A 15,229-nucleotide genomic window follows, 5' to 3' on the forward strand; every position below is an offset into this window, starting at 1 on the left:
CATCAGAATTTTTCCATCCATCACTCTCCACTTACCTGTCTTCAAAGACTACTCCTGATAAATATCAAGGTTGGATGGGTACTACTGTTATCCTAAGGCAAGATACAGCACTCAGCTCCTGGTTTTGAGGAAGCAAAGCATTTATGCCCCGTAGTCCACAGAGAAGTTAAGTCATATGAGAAAATGGCCTTGTTTTAATTGCTACTATTTCTCAAGGTTGGCTGCCATGGCAGCAAAGACAAGTCCTGTTCAGTACTGTCCGAGCAGGTCACAGCCAGCCTGGTGACACCAGCAGAGAGCTTTGTCCAGCAGGCCAAGTCCACTGGAAGAGTTTAAAGGCCCTGTAAGTCAGACTCAGAAGACATGAAGCAAATGACTGGATGCAGCATCTCCCTCACTGCAGAATGAAGAGGTGAGACACTTGTTTCTCTTTCTCCAGGCACACATGGACCTCATTGTCTCCTGGGGACTCCCAGATTTTTTAGTGTATATTCACAGTTTTTCAGAGGAATCATTTTGTTTTGCTTCAAGAGCAAAAATTATTTTAGATGAAACTTTTTCTGTCAGAAGAAACTAGCAAATATCATGAAGGCCATATGTAATAAAAGACCAAATCCTGGTAATTTTGCTGGCAGCCAAGGAAAGCGGCTGCAGCAGAGGCATGAGAAAAAGGTATGTTCTCCAGAGTAATTGGCTAGGAATATTCTTCAGAGAGAGTACTGCAGCACTTACCAGCCAAAATAACACACCAAGTTATTCTGCCAAATGCCAGAGATGTGAAGACAGATGATGACAATGCCTCTTGTGTGTCTCCTTCAGTGTGAGGCCTTAGGATCCTCCTCTGTGAGTCTGTATTTTTAAGATAGCAAAATTTGCCAGGTCTTGAATAAAAACACAATCCAAAAGAACCTTCCCAAAAACAAAGGAAGATTAGTTTAACTTGGTCAGTTCCCCACTTTGAATTGCCATGAAGGTTTACAGGCAATTCCACACCCGAGGGTGCAGGAAGGAGAGGGGAGGGATGTGGGCTGTTTGTGCCAGGCTATCATTGAACAAGAGTCTGACATCTCAGCTCTACCCCCATAAGCCATTTTGAGAAGAGACACGGGCACTGTGGAGGAAATACTGAGCTGCAACCGTTCACTTAGAGGCCTCAAGTAAGATACGATCTTCAGAAAGTAAGATATGGGTCCTTCTGAAAATGTTTATCCTTTCTTCAATAGTTCAAATTCACAGAAAACATTTTTCTAGCAAAGAGCAAACTTAACAGCATGTTAAAGACAAAACAAACAATATACACAATAGAACCCAAGCACAAACTTACATTTTTGTCATAAATGCTTCCAGAACATGGTTGTCACCTGTTATCCCCACGATTTCTGACATTTGGGCATATACCTGGAAACAAATATTTCAACAGTAACATGTTATAGGTATTTACTAGTATCAACATTTTCAGTTATTCTAAAACCTCCCCCAATTTGATTTTGCAGGAGGAAAGCACAGGCATAAATGCCTGTCCATCCAACCTATGACTTTACAAGCTGAAGCACTCGTAAGAGATGGCTTACCTGCTCTCTGATGGTGTCCTGTGATGTGGGGACTGATGTGGGGACTGGGGACTGTGGTACTTGCCCTTACAAATATTTCTTCCCACAAAGGAGAGTAAGTTTTCACATTAAATTCACTTTGTTGTTCTCAGAACAATACAGTCTCTGTTCAAAAAAACTGGTTTATAGAAAATTACAAAGGGATGGAGAAAGCATCTTTGTGTTGGTGTGTCCTCAGTGGGATATGATTCAATGCTGTCCTTGAGCTTGCAAGTTCTTGCACTGCTGGTCATAAAATCTGGTAAATTTGGTACTCTTCAGACATAATTTTGTTTTCTTGAATGGACAACAAAGGCTTTGGCAGCCCAATAGCTCCAGCTGTGTACATGTCCCCTTCATTTCAAGTCCAGGACACCCGTTCCTGGGGGGGTTCTCCCAGCACCCTGCCTGCCAGACCCAGCTGTGGGTAACGCACAGCTGCAAACGCAAAGGACACACCAAGTATTTTCCTTCCTTACTGTGTAAGCTTCATAAAGCTTTCTGGTGGTTTTAGTAGCCTAACATTTAGTTCAGATAAACACATTTTGTAGGGTTAAAACAACTTCAGAGACAGAGAGGCAACAACAGTGCAAAGCTGTACAAACCTGTGCCAGCCGCTCCCCACGCTCGGGAGCTGCACTTTTCTGGGCACGTCCAGCACTCAGGGGTGTCACTGCAGCCATTCCACCCCTTGGTGACCCTCACCGGGACATCCCGGGCTGCATGGCATCGTGCCTTCTGATGGGATCAAGGCGAGCAGCAGCGAGGCGTGCGGGGAGAGCCCCAGCGCAGCTCAGCCGCCGCTCCCAGCGGTGAAAGCCTGGTGCCATCTACTGCCAGCTCCCTTCCCTGACATCCCCGTCCCCATCCCCAGACTCGGGACGTGTGCCACTGCACCCACACCTGCTCGCACCAGCCTCCCCTCGACCAGTGATGTAATCCTGGGACTTGGCTTAAAAACCAAATCACCAGTGCTCTACCTCTGAGGGAGCTAATAATAATAACAAGAACAACAATTGTATTTTCACATCCCAAAGACTTTAAATTCCAGCATAATAAAGGCATGAGTAGGTGAACTTGCAACTCTAAGCAGAAATTGTACCAAAATCAAGGGTAACTTAATTTGTAAGCTAATTTATCCTTTTATAATTGTATGAATGCAAGTTTTGGTGGTAAAATCAGTAGTGAAAGGACAATCAAAATATGAAAAAAATAGTACTATATAATACAATCTTTAAATGTTGCAAAACACAACGTTCACACTGTAAATGTGAAGTTATTGCTTATAGTAATTAAGCATAGCAAAAATAATATATTGAAATATAAAAATAATACCTTCCAATTAAAAAAATATCCACTCCCTAAACAGCGCACTGTTGAAATGCTACAGCAGCTGCAATTTCAGCAATGCTTAGGAATTTTTGTATTTGGTATCATGACAAGAAAAAACGTGGTGGCAAGGAATCAAAGCCAGCAGCAGCCACCCATGTCTGTTCCGAGCCTCCCTTCCTGCTGCGGGAGCGCTGGGAGAAGGGAGCGGGAGCCAGCCCGTCTCATTGTGCTCCGCTGTCAAACTAGGCTCTCCCCACATCAGAGTTTAACAAATAAAATACTAAAACAGCAGTCAGTGTTGACAAAGAGCAGTGCTTTAATCCACAATTATCCTTGTAACTCTTACTACTCCTTTTATCATCCATTAGCTTTGATTCCCATTATCCCATCAAGAACTGTGTCAACGCTTTTGTCCCTGGGGATTTCCCACACTACTAGGATCTGACAGACAAGCCTGAGTGCTAAGCAGGATCATTACCTCTTAAATCCACTTATCTGATCCACTGAATAGTAAATTGAAAAGCTCATTAACAGCAACAATCTGATTTGTTTTCACGTGTGACAGGGTCATTCCAAGTCAGCAAGAATATAGCACTTGCAATAAAAACTACCCTATCCGTAGTGTGGCACGCTGTAAGCTAAAACAAATATGATATTTTAAACACCTTCTTCAAAATCATTTTCAAAACCCACACATGCTCTTAGCATATAAAAATAGAAAAGTAATCCCCTCCCACCACAGCAATGCAATGCCCCTGGACTTCTAAGCGCTATGAAAAATTAATGATAAAGCATTTTGGACGTATAATAATAAAACACACTTCAACAACAAAGGCTGCACTACATATTCAAAAGGCGGAGAGAAACCCTGCTGAAAGGGGTTGGAAAAAGCTGTGGAAGTGATCTCATCTTTTGCTTAGGTCCTATAGGGAGGCACGGGGGTGAGGGCAGCAGAGGCTGTGGCACTCAGAGCCACGCACCCCGGGGCTCCTCCCTTCACACCTCTCTGTCCTTCCAGCAAGAAGCCCAAGGCTTACACTGCGCTCCTGACACTTCCACTAAGGAGCAGGGAATCAACTTGCAGTAAGAAACCCTTGGTTCAAGACTCCTGGAAAACAGTGACACAATGAGTCCCAGATCCTTATAACTGCAAGATTTACAACTTCAAAAAAGAATTCCGTGTCAAGACAGTGTTGTGCGACTCAGACACGGTATGGCCAAAAGTATCAGCTGACAGGAGAACACCACGGCATCCCCAGCTCAGTTTTACACACCTGTGACCGTGGGGGAACATCCACAGAAGGGGCAACGCTAGGCTGTGGTGTTCCACAGCTCCACAGCCCCAGGTGCCCGCTCAGGATCCTTGATGTGGGCTGGAGCTGGGAGCACTCAGTCCCCAGGCAGGGGCACTGCTGTGTTCAGATGTGTCAGCAGTGGCCGTGGCAGTGAAGAGAAAGAACAGACCAGCAAAACACCTTCAATACTAATCAAATTTCAAATAACAAGTAACAATTGAACAAAATTTCAAATTTCAAGTAACAATTTCAAAGATACTGAACCAAGTGTGAAAGCAGAGGATCCAGGGATCCTTTTTTTTCCTGTTTGTACCATTAAAACCACCTAGGTGGAATCAGGACACTGAAGGAAGACAGCAGATTCACAAGCTCTGGTGCCAGGGTATTTTTAAATTATCTAGCACATTTTATAGAATCACAGAAAGATGAGGTTTGGAAGGGACCTTAAAGTCCATCCAGTCCCATCCAGCCCATGGCAGGGACACCTTCCACTATCCCAGGTTGCTCCTAGCCCCATCCAACCTGGCCTTGGACACTTCCAGGGATGGGGCAGCCACAGCTTCTCCAGGCTTATCAGTTGTTCAAGTTACATAAACATACACTTTCCAACTCCTTGAACTGTCCCAAAAGGACAAGAAAATAAAACTGTGGAAGCAATGTTTAATAAAGCAAAATACTTGCATGTAAATACAGACCAAGAAAACAGAAATAATTCAGTAATCACACCAAAACTTAATTTCCCTGTTTTCCCTATTATTTGGCCTTAGATATGTTTAACTTTGCTTTGCCTTTGGAGGTCTTCTCTTTTTGGCACTATCATTATAACTCTGAAGAAGCTAATTATATCAATTCTTAAATGTGAAGCAGATTACAGAACTGGGAAGCTCAGAATATGAGTTCCTAAAGGTTGTATGGCTCTGTAATGACAGTCACAGAAATTCAATAACAGCACTGTATGGAATGTACTCAAACACACCCCATGAAACAAATTAAAACAGAGCAATGAATCTCTCACACTGTGCAAATAAGAAAACACAAGAAAATGTTAGTTTCTATAGTTTTCATAAGGGCTATTATAATGAATTAAGATTTTGGATAATGAATCTTCAGAAAATTACAGTAAAGTTATTACCCGTAGGCACAGCGCAAATGCTAAAGATATTATAACTTCCTTGAAGCTCTCCAGGCCTCGCTGCAGAGAACTATCACTGCAACATTAAAGCATTTTGTCATGAACAGTGAGGGCAAAACCAGACCTTCACCACATTTACCCCAGCCTGGCAGAGCTGAAGCACATGGAGCACACAGAGGGGAGCCCGTCTGTCTCCAGGGCCTTTTTGGGAATCCAGGCAGTGCAGGGGCGAGTGCCACGGGGTTCTACCCTCCCACCTCCCTGACTAACACCCCTGGGCAGCACCCACCAAACCTCCACACTAATTGCAAGTGGCATTCTTGGTATTGAGTGCCACAATACATTTTGCAATTTCCCCTACTTTTTAAATCACTCTCAGGTATTTTGAATCTTCAGCACTTAAAAGCTCCATTATAACACAGCAGAAACCCAGCTTCCACATCCCACAGGCAGCTTCTGGAAATGGGAACTGAATCCCCTAATTGGACTATCAGAGTGCCAGATCATCCATCTTTATCTCCTGATCAAACTGAGGGCTTCAAAAGTTTATCTCCTCTCCTTAGCAGAGGAAAACCTTGGTCACTTCCACTCCCGACCAGCTGTCTTAAAAAGGTAACATCTCAAAATGCTCTTAACTCAGAGCCTAAACCAAGAGAATGAGCTAATCTGTCGGTTCAGAGTAAACTCTAAATGAAGAAACTCTCCAAAACAGGCCACAAGGAAATGCCTCAGGTAGTTCAGACAGGATCTCTGAATATTCAGGTGGGCTTTCAGCTACCTTGTACGTAGGCTACTCTCCCATCCACTGCTACCCGTGTTTGTAACTAACAGAGCACCCACACCAATTACGTAAATTGTATCTTCTATTTATTGTCTTACCTCTAAACCTAGCTTAAAACACTGCATAAAGGTATCCTCAACTGAAAGAGACCTACTACAAAACAACAGCTAAAAATCAGGAAATTGTTATTATAACTAAGTGTTCTGTTTTAGGGGAAAGGGTAAATCTGCCGTGCGGCTCAGTCTTTGTCATGGATGTTGTTTCCCTCCTAGTCTGTTGAAATACTCTGTCATCACAAGCTCAGACAGTAAGAGGCATTAACAGTTCCCACAAAGGCTGTTTTCCAGGCCCTGTTCCCCAGTCCTTCCCTGTTAGTTGGAGGATTCAGAGGAGTCTCGGGTGCTGGAGTGGTTAACTCCCTGCTTCCTGCTCTATAAAATGCCCATACGGTGCCAGCAATAAACCTTCTCTTACATGGAAATTGATGTCTATTTCAATGACCATCTCTCAGCTTTTATTTATTTATTTATTTATTTATTTATTTCTCCTTTTCTTAATCCATGTTTTCTGAAAATCTTGAAAGAAAGAGGCACAATTCTGCTGAACTTATACAGGACACCTACCATGAACTAACTGCTCTTATTACTGATGCAGCATGAGAAGCATTCTCTGTGAAAAACAAGGAAGATGAAAAAAGAAATGGGTTTATTGGCTAGGTTTTCAGCTAGCCATTAGTTAAAAGGATGCTTAGCTTTAAAAGTCTTCTTTAGACTTTCATATTTGTAAAGCACTGTTAGAGAGTTTTAATTCTGCTGTCTCTTGTGTTCCCCTTCAGGGCTTAAAGAACAAATATTATAGTGAAAACAGAAATACTATTAACAGCTGTTGCTTTTTGAACATCTTCCAGAAGATTTTTAGCTTTTGAAGCACAGTTCTGGGCTGCACTTTCCAGCAGAGCTATACACTGCACTGCAGAAATTCAAGCCATGTATGCAGTCAAGGATTTGCTTAACAACAAGCCAAAATGCTGGTTTAGACACCTCAGTGATTGAAATGAAGCACTACTGTGCAGTTACAAGAGTAGATCTGTGCCAGTCAGAACACTCCAAAAGATACAGAATTATAGGTGCTTGAATAGCAGTAATTGACACTCTGACTTGCCCCTGTAACTATTACAAGTGTGCAGCTAAATTTTATTCAGATGCTTAATTGTATCTAAATGCGTGGCCCACTCAGCATACTTGTGTGCAATAAACCCCAACGCTAAAGAATCAACATCAGTTTGGCACTTAAAAACAAGCAATAAAAATCAGAGCTGCTTAGGATAGCTCTAAAATTTCTATATCCAAAACTATTCCACTATACTGACTAACATCACTGCAGGTGTTCTGCATCTCCAGATCAGGCCTTAAGCACATTAAATTTAGCAGGATCTCTTCTGAAGAGGTTTTGCACCAGGGTTGTACATGACAGTGTTTTTGCACATTTATCCCAGGGCATAAGGAGAGGTGTTACAGCCACCACAGCTAATACCAGCAATTTGAACAACCCTCTTTGGCAAGCTAGAAATAAGATAATTGTTCAACATAGGCCGGCTCCTCTGAAATACTGGCAGCATTGCCTCTAATTATAGACATCTGTCATTGCTAGCCACTCAGTAGTAACCCTGACATCAATATACAACTATAACACCACACTGCCTGCAGGCACAGCAATGGGAGCCAGATCCGAGAGGCGGGCAATCATCTGCCTCATCCAAACTATCTGTCACGGCTTCCTAGCCACAAATAGCTCTTACGTTTTGTATCCTTAGGATAATATGTTGATTTATTTTAGAACCTCTAATATTTACAGTCGAGGCCATCTACTAAAATACAGAAACAAACCTGATGGCTAATGGAGGCAGTTACCGCTCAAAATCACCACGGAAGGCCATAGCTCACGGCTCCCGCGCCGGCACCGCAGCTCCTGGAACGGGCACCTGTGTCCCAACTTCCCCTCCCCAAAATCACACCTGCTCATTTCTGGCTGCAGGGCACAGGTAAGGCTGAGCTCTCATCAGCCCTCATTTTACCAACCAACCTGAAGGAATATTTTCAGCTTGAACCTGGAGAATATCTGTGCCAAAGCAGGCACAGTAAGTTCCAGTATCCCAGCGTTCCCCGTGTCAGAACAGAAAAGAGAAGCTTTGCAGAATTATCCTCAAAATGCAGTTCTGAAACAGAAATTGTATTAATGCTATAAAGTATGGGTACAGATTAAATACTTCACCACTGCTTAGAGGCAAGCTGACATATACTGCTAACTAAGAAATACAGTTTTTTGAAATGTACAGGTAAACATGGATAATTCCTTTTTAATTCTATGGTGAAAACCATGCTGAAAACCTCAGTCTCTATTTTTTTGTCTTCATTTGAAAATCCATCTCAGAAAGGGGCAAAAAAGATTGTAGGTTTAAACTAATTAGGAATTAACTTCCTTACAATTATCTTAATTTGTTATTAACAAACCCAAGATTTCTTAGTATGATTCAGAACAGCCTGTGCTGAGGAGAAACTATTAATTACTCGATAGACAGTTAGCTTTCAAGTGAGCTGCATTTTAAAAACCTCCTTTAAAATACAATTGCTAAATGCCTTACAGTGCTGTAATGTGAGACAGGTTCAAATCTTATTACTTCACTGAAATTAAAACCTAAGTTTTAATACTGTTCAAGTCGAACAATGATTCCACACTTTATTGCTTTTGAAATCCCTTGATGATCATAGGAAAAAATGCCCTCGAGAAAAAGAGACTCTGTTTTCGATAAACAGAAAATACAGTTTGCACTCTTAGCCTCTTTGTCATCACAAAAAAGGATTTAATGCCAATTCTTTAAAAAAAGACTTTTTTCACAAAATGTGCACCTTGTGTGCCATTTGTAAAATCAGCTCACTTTCTTTTATTTATTACTGCAGCGCGGCAAGGCAATAAAGCAGCTACTGATAGCTAATAAATTACATGCCTTTTAAAACAATTCTCCAGCTACAAAAACTTGTAACTACAAAGGCTTACATTTACATGGTACATCGTGTGAAGTGTCTACATTTATGTTCTACTTAACTACATAAATAAAATCTGACCCTTTATTAAACAGACAAGCATGAACCAGGGCCTCCGTGTGATATTAAACAAAAGGTAACTTTTTAAGGCTTTCCTACAGATTTACATAACTAAACATAAAATTTGCACCAGCAGTTCAGGTGAAAGTATTTTTAAAATAAATCGCATTTTTAATTAATGCCCTTCAAGATACCTTCAGGAAAAAAAGATGAGCACCATTTTTCAATTATTGCACAATAACACTGATTTACACCTGAATCTAAAAATTAAATAAGGTTTTCAATAATAATTGCAACATATTACTGTAATATAAAACAATAATTCTCCAGCACATACCATGCAAACCACGATTTGTATTTTTAATTAAACAAAGTATCAGAGCTTTGGGAAAGCCTTTCTTTGTTAAAACAGATTTAAAACAAAAAAACACCTGCAGTTTCATTTCATCACGCATCTCTCCAAGAAATGCTTTCAATTAGATGTATCTATTAAGCTCATTGAACTGCTCTTAAATGTTTTTGCTCCATGGCCAGCTCAGCCCTCACAGCTGATGGCACAGAGCACCAAGGTGCACTGTCTTTGCCTTTCCATCTGCATTATTTTTAGGCTGATGTGCTCAACTATTTCCATAAATTTGTTCCTTAAAATTTCATTGTCTCATAAATCATTAAACTAAGCATTGCATTCATTTTAATTGTGTCTATAGTGCCATGTGTATAAAATTCAGATGTGTAGTTGTAATATTATTTCCTCCACTCACAATGATTTTTACAGCTTCTGAAGCTTTGGTTTCCTTTGCTCACACAACTTTCCCTCTGTAGTTCCAAAATGGCAGTTTTTTAATTGAGCATGAAAATAAATCTTAACTCCCTACTCATAAAAACGTTTGAGACATTGCTGTTCCCTGTTAAGACAACACCCCTGACATGTTAGCAGGAGATGGCAGGACCAGGAATTCCTCCCACAGCTCAGCACCCCCACAACTATCCATCACTGAACTGAGATGCCTTGTGGGGGACATCTCTCACTCTGGCCAAGCACTGCTTGATGCAAAATGAGATGGGAAATAGTTTCCAGACACTTTTCTACTCCTTTAACCCCAGGTTTACTTTGATAATATGTGTTTTCTTGTATTTTGCATCAGTGGCTAAAACACTAAGACAAAGACATTCCTTATCTAAAGCAGACAAAAGCAAAATTTAACAAACCAGGTGGCCAGGACAACAAACAAAGCAGAGCCTGTGGTTTCCTAATTCAGGTTAGTCTGTCTACTTGTGGGGATGAAATATTGGTGCAATTTTAAGATGGTAGAGAATAACGAGTGAATGAAGCCTGGTGTGTCTGTACCAGGAGGGTCCTTTGAGGAACAGGAGCCCTCAAAGTGCTGCAGAGTGAAAAGGGAATTTAACAGGACAGACCCTTAAAAACAACACTTTGGTTCAAGAGGAGTTACAGATATTTTTAAATATAAAAACACATAGTGATACTCAGACAGTGAAAATTCATCAACTCCGAATTTCACCCAAGAATTTAAGCTAAAACACAGGACACTGAAATCAAGCAAGAGCTTAGGAAAAAGGAATGGACTGGTCTGACCTATGAGCACACAAAGTATTTGAGAGGTATAATTTGAAGGGAAAGTTGCACATCTCAAGCTTTTGCTGAAATTAAGCAACTAAAAATATAGCCAAAATTTGACAGAGTATACTATAAGTCAAGAAATTCCAAACACAAATATGCTATACAGATAACACAGCAATTGATCCAACTCTGGATCACCAGCAGGGAGCAGAATTATAGTTACGTGAGTATTTATCGAAAAGCTTACAAAAGTAATAAAAACTAATGAAACCAATCAATCAAAATTGGTCAAGAATCTTGATCAGTGATTATTCTCAGTAACGCATGGGAAGCTTCAGACTGCAGCCTTTGAGGTTAAAGTCAGAAGCAAAGGGGTGACACCCTGAAGCTGTGCACAGAAAAACACAGCCTGCCTTGGCTCTGTCAGGAGAAACACAGACTGTCACCCGGCTAAGAGAGAGAAACGCAGGGCACAGTAAATAAAGGCTCTCTCACCCCACAGCTGAATGAGGCACAGCAGTGAACACAGGAAAGGACAAGGTGGCTGATGCTGAGGAGCCAGACAGGAGCTCCAGGTGCCCCAGCCCACGGCAGCCACGGCAGCCCAGGGTCCTGCACCCCTCGGCTCCTGCAGGACTCGCGGGGCAGCGCGGCCACAGCGTCTGCAGGTGCACCCAGGCCTCAGGTAGTGCCCTCTTTTCACAGCATGACTGATAGTAACAGTCTTTAATAATGCACAGAGCAAGACTTTGGTCGGTTTTGCTGTCCTTTTTAGCAAACACGATAATCTCATCTATGCAAAGATGACAGATGCCATCAGACACAGCTGCTCTCAACAGCTGAAGAATCTGCAGCACCTCAGAAGCCCAGTGAGCTGGAAGGGTGCTGCTGGCTCACCCTTATCTTCTGAGATATTGCAAAACTAAATTTTTAGTTCACATAGTTTAGCACATATATTGAGGTGATTACATTAATATCTAAATAACAATTACTGTTATTCAGCAGAAATTGGTTATTCAAGAAAATGCATAAACTGGAATGGACTTGTGCTGTTAAGAGTTCATTCAAGGATACTCTATTCTATTAATGTTACTTAAATAATCAGATTCTGTGCACATTCTTATAAAACCTAAAATAATATGATTTTATATTGACTTACATAGTAAAGCTTTTATGTATCTTGTGATCAGCCACATTACTGTGTAGATGATACCTATACAAATCATTTAATACTTAAATTGATATAAAACCCTGCTTCTGAAATAAAACTTTTGTTCCCAGAAGACGTCTTTCTCAATAGAGCTACATGCCTCAAGAAACAACTCGTCAGTAGTGAGAATGCTCTGGAGAAATAATATGGAACCTTCCTCATGGCCTTCCTAACTGCAGTTCTTTTTATCCAAGTTGATGCCAACTACCAACTCTTCCAACAAAGATGATACAGATGAAACCTGTGTGAAACACAACACTGAAATACTTGGGGTATTTTTCCCCTCCTTGCTTCAAAAGAAGGGCAAGTTTGCCATCCTGCAATGTTTAACAAAAGTGCATTTAAGTCTGAAAAGTGCATTTAAGTGTACTTTAAAAATATATTCCTGTAAGTGAAACAGATCTGTATCAGGACATTACTAACATTTTTGATTACTCTATAAGCACACAAAAGCAAATGTCTGAAAGACCTCTGCATAGTCTGATAAAAATAATTCTGTGAGGATGCGTGTATCTAATGAAATATGAAGCATAGCCCAAATGCTGTTTGTTCTGCAAATTTGATTTCAGGATATGGAAAATGGTTATAGACAAGATAACAGTCTCCACTGCCCCAGCCTGCATACTGCCTGGGTGAGACAGCTTATCACTGCTCCTTCCTGTGCAGATGCACAGAGATGCACCAGTTGTTCTGCCTTCTACTAATTCAATTAGGTATGAAAACCACACCCTGTTTCACCACACACTGGCAAAGTCTGACACAAACCTGAACCAGATGCTCTGAAGAAAATGTTTATTTTCATTTTTGTTTTAAATAAAATGCACCTTTTTTCATAAGTGGAAAAAGCCCCAAGCCTTCCTAAGTTCAAGCACTCCACAGATGAACCCAAGCCGTACTGCTTTAAATATTAAGGTTGTGACTCTATCATTTTTTGAGCACATAAGAAGCTAAGGAAGCCATGTGGCTCTTGGGGCGTCTCTGGATACTATAAAAAGGAACATGCAACAATTAACAATGAATTAGTTCTTGACTTTGTTGTGTGAGAGAAACAGAGGTGTGACAGCTTTAGAACACCAGTGAACAAAAGTGCAGTTGGCCACAAGGTGTTCCACTAAGTCATCATAAAGTATGTCAGTAATACTCAGAGAAGGTTTCTCCTTTCTCTCACCCAACTTCATATTCAGTGCTTTTGGCAAAATATGTTCTAACAAGAAGACTTTTCATATTATTATTTATTACCTATCTTCACTCATCTGTTATCAACTTGAAGACAGCTACAGATATTTTTCCGGGGTGAAAGTGCTGCTATGATGGGTTGTATTCCTAAAGACTGCTGAAGGAAAGTTATGAAATGTCTTAATTTAGCTACAGAATTTTAGATTAAAATCGAGAGGGGGATATTTTTCTTTTTTGGCCCAAAATAGACAAACACAGACTCTTCTCCCCTCTTTCCCCAAATCTATTCCCAGAGCCATCACAGCACTAAGAATGAGCCACGACTTACACAAGAGTAACATCACAATAAAACAGGCCCGGCTGTAACGATCTCAGTTCCAGGCTGATGATCTCCAGCCCCAGTTTGCATCACACTCTAAACCCTGGAGTCTGAGAGGACACTAAGCTCTGGCATAGGAAGAGGTGGGAATGAGCAGCACTCATGAGACACTCCACAGGTACAGCTGATGTGTGATTTCGGCTCCGAGAGGACTGTGCTTTTTTAAGAAGCATCTCTAAGTACTCTCTCTTCCTTCCATCAGCATCACAATGTAATTTAGGATGGCTTTATAGGCATTTTTTACCTGGACATCTGAATGGCTTTTAAATGAGCCAGCAGGGTGCTCAGAGACAAGGAGTAGTGTGGGATAGAGCATCCCCAATGGGTCGGGGAGCTGATCTCCTCCCTGCTCAGCACTCAGGACACACAGCCTGGCTCAGTGATACGCTTATCTTTCCTTTTAATGCTTAGTTTAAGGGAGTTCTGTTTTAACTGTTGTAAGTTTTAAACTTAAATCATTCATGTTAACTCAAATTGAATTCTAATTTAATTTTTTTCTCTGAGAATTATTTTAATCACTAATTCATGTGTTATGATTAACTTTTATGTTAAAGATTCGGAGCCAGAAAAAAGGTAAATATGGATTTTTTAGTAATTGAAGATTACATACAAATAAGTAAAATGTGGTTTGCTTCTCCCCCCCACCTTAAATGCAGACTGATGAGTAGACAGGTTTTACTGTGGGATTAACCTGTATTTTCAGCTTTCTAGCACCAGCAGAATGGTACAAACCCACCAGAGCAGCATTGCTGTATCATTTCAGAAATCTGCATTACTAAGAACAAAATTAAATAGAAAGAGAGGGTGGCCAGTTTTTAAACAGCTGTACCTTCAGGACTCCCTGCACGTTCCTGCTTTAGCAGGGCTAAGGATTCAGCATCAGTCAGTCTCTGAGGCCAGCGCGCAGGCCAGCCTGCAGGTACAAACCTGAAATGGTCCAGGGGAAAGACAGACCTGCTGATAGGACACAGAACCCGTCACACTCCTTTCCTCTCACTGCTCGGTGTTTGCACCAACAGGCCAATGGCCCAAATTCAGTGTGCAGCAGGAGGGTGGGTTTGTGACTCCAACATTCCAAAAAATCACATTTAACAGAACTGCCTGTGGACACCTGGCAGCTACACTAAATTGCTAATGGCTTACTTAAGATCTACTTTTGTCAAGGTGATCCTCCCTGAAAAATTTTTTCTTTTGTTTCAAAAGAAAAGGGTTTTAAAAAATATTTTAATCTTTATGCAATGTAGCTTCTAATATATGAACCGTAAGTGTTGCCTTTGCTGATCTAAGTATGATCAACTGGGGTAGATGGGTCCTGGGAAGCCCATTTACTGCATGTGCAAGAGCCAGCTACAGGAGCTGGTTAGTTTTACCATTTTTCTCCTTGCAAAATGCAACTCCCTCAGCATTAAAGGCTTCCCGGGAAGTCCCTTGGTTCCCCGAAGCTGTGGCAGCAGCTGGGCTTGTGCTGTCCCAGGCGGGCACTGCTGCCCTGTGTGCATGCCCAGCTCTCCGAGGGCTCTCTGCACACCCTGCACACCCTGTACCCTGCACACCCTGCACGCCCTGCACACCCTGTACCCTGCACACCCTGTACACCCTGCACACCCTGTACCCTGCACACCCTGCACACCCTGTACCCTGCACACCCTGCA

At 41.5% G+C, this 15,229-nt stretch overlaps 1 non-coding gene across 3 annotated transcripts in view; it reads right to left on the reverse strand.

The window, feature by feature from the left end:
• Window positions 1-15,229, reverse strand: part of LOC103618376 — a 109,996-nt gene that overhangs the window by 40,759 nt on the left and 54,008 nt on the right. For 2 of the 3 annotated variants that reach the window (XR_001863281.1, XR_001863283.1), the window contains exons 7-8: window positions 1,325-1,398; window positions 733-849 (exon numbers count right to left, since the gene is read on the reverse strand). This is a non-coding gene — a transcript (uncharacterized LOC103618376). The remainder of the gene's footprint in view (window positions 1-732; window positions 850-1,324; window positions 1,399-15,229) is intronic. The other variant, XR_001863284.1, reaches the window with a different exon arrangement.

This window comes from Corvus brachyrhynchos, unplaced genomic scaffold (assembly GCF_000691975.1).
Source record: "Corvus brachyrhynchos isolate BGI_N302 unplaced genomic scaffold, ASM69197v1 scaffold616, whole genome shotgun sequence".
NCBI classification, from domain to species: domain Eukaryota; kingdom Metazoa; phylum Chordata; class Aves; order Passeriformes; family Corvidae; genus Corvus; species Corvus brachyrhynchos.